At 36.3% G+C, this 2,329-nt stretch overlaps 1 pseudogene; it reads right to left on the bottom strand.

The window, feature by feature from the left end:
* Positions 1-438: 438 nt before the first annotated feature.
* Positions 439-1,398, bottom strand: LOC133059246 (olfactory receptor 51F2-like; annotated as a pseudogene).
* Between the last annotated feature and the right edge of the window lie 931 nt (positions 1,399-2,329).

The raw sequence follows: 2,329 nt of genomic DNA, 5'->3' as shown, positions 1-2,329 counted from the left end.
AAAAATACAACAAGTTAGTGAGTATGATAAAAAGAGGAACAGACTTACACATATAGAGAACAAACTAGTGTTCACCAGTGGGCAAAGGGAAGGGATGAGGGGCAATATAAGGTTAGGGGACTAAAAGATACAAGCTATTATATATGAGATAAGCTACAAGAATATATTGTGCAGCATGGGGAATATAGTCAATATTTTATAAAAACTATAAATGGAGTATAAGCTTTAAAAATTGTAAATCACTGTATCATACATCTGTAACTTATATAATATTGTACAACTATACGTCAATTAAAATAAATAGATAAATAAAATTTAAACACTAAAAAAGATAAATTTCCACCAAACTACATCCCCACCCCACCCACCAACCTTCTACTTTTTTGCTTTCGAGTTACAGATAGAAGAGATGATATTAATTAAACTAGGTTTTAGAAGTCATAGATAAGGAGTAGCTTTTATTGCAGAGTTGTTAGAGTCAAACTCAAATCCCTTGGATTCAAATCCCAGGACTTTTTTAAAGGTCCTGATGATCTGTTTGGTTTTCACACTGTAGATAATGGGATTCATCACTTGTGGAATAAGCAAATACACTTTGGCCATAAGAGTGTGTGCATAAGGAGGTGCCTTTTCCCCAAATCTATGGACAAAGCACAAGCTAAGGAGAGGGATGCAAAAAATGGCAACGGCCCCTATGAGAGAGATACAAGTCCTAAAGACCTTATGCTTTTCCCCTGGGGAAGCAATGCTCAGCTTGGCCTTAATAATCAAGACACAGGAGAGAAAACTAAAGATGGAGTCCACTCCTGCAGTAACTATGAGGACAGTTAAGTCCTTAAACACTGTTGATCTTATTGTCTGAACATGAGAGCTGGATTATATCAGGATGGAAACAATAAGAATGATGGAACACATGGATTTTTCAGAAGGATAGATGTTTAAGCAGTAGGGCCATAGGCGTTAGGATCACTGTGCCTCTGAGTAGGATGGCAAACCATACTTTGATAATTCTGGAATCAGTCAGAATGGCAGCATATCTCAGTGGGTTACAAATAGCAATGAAGCGATCAAAGGCCATTGGCAGGAGCACTGAAAGCTCCATGACAGTAAAAAGTTGAAAGAAGAATGTCTAGGCAATGCAGGCATTGAAACGGATCTATCTTGCATTGAACCAGAATATGCCCAGCATGGTGACTAGTGTTGAAATACACAATCCCAGGTCGGTGGGAGACTTGACTTAGGGATGATGACAAATAGAATTACACCATTCCCAGATAAGGTAGTTATGCAGAGACAGCAGAAAGGGATGGAAAACTAGGCATGGGCAGCTTCTAGTCCTGGAACTCCCATCAGTAAAAAGATCAGAGAAGAGGAAGTAATGTTAGGAAAAGGTGACATTTATACTATGGATGAATAATAGTGTTGAAATAAAATGTCCTATAATGATAAATGAAAACACCATTCAGTAAATTCATTATGATTTTTGGAGATTTTCCTTAGGACCTTATCCCCATGTTTTTTCTCCCTAGTCTTTATTCTTTCTTTGCTGTACTGAACGTCTCCTCCATTATTCTTGTCTCCTGATTTGTAACAGAGAAGAGGGCATTTTAAATAAAATCTCAAGAGTACTTTTTGTTATCTTCCACTTTGATCCTAAGCGTTTTTTCCCCCTTTCTTTGTACTCCCCACATAAAGGAGAATTGGATCAAGATAATCTGAAAATACCAAGAAGTTAATGGAGACCTCAAAGTAATAATAGGTTATAAAAGAAAGATGTATTACTTAATACATCATATGCTAGAATATTTGTGTTAATTCTAGTGCATTGTTGTGGAACCTAATCATACATATAAAAATATATAGTCTTTCTAGGAAGCAATTTTTTAAGGAAATAATTTTATACATGTTGAAATATCCTATTTATTATTTCTTGGTCAATGGATCTTACCCCTGACTTGATTGGGTCATTTCTAATCTAGGGTTATATTTCTGATCTTGATTTTTTTCCTTTTATGTCTGTTGTCATTGTAGTTGTGTTGAAACATAACTGGTAAAGATAATTCTCTGTGATATTGCCTTTAGCAATTACTCCTTTCAGAGGCAACTGTACTAAATTCCAGGGTTGAGAGCAGGGTGTGCAGATCCCTGGTATTAGATACTCCCTCTTCAGCCCAGTCTTGTTGCAATTATTGCCACCCTTTACTTGCCTAGTCTCAGAACAATACCCTTACAGAGTCTGGCTTCCTCAAAGTAAACAACATATTTGAACTTCCAGTTCCACCAGTAGATTTTTTGTTATGTAAGTTAGGTCCTGAATGGGTTTTTTTTT

Source organism: Dama dama, chromosome 1 (assembly GCF_033118175.1).
Source record: "Dama dama isolate Ldn47 chromosome 1, ASM3311817v1, whole genome shotgun sequence".
NCBI classification, from domain to species: Eukaryota; Metazoa; Chordata; class Mammalia; order Artiodactyla; family Cervidae; genus Dama; species Dama dama.
The sequence above is the reverse complement of the archived record's forward strand: the minus strand, read 5'-3'. Positions and strand labels throughout refer to the sequence as shown.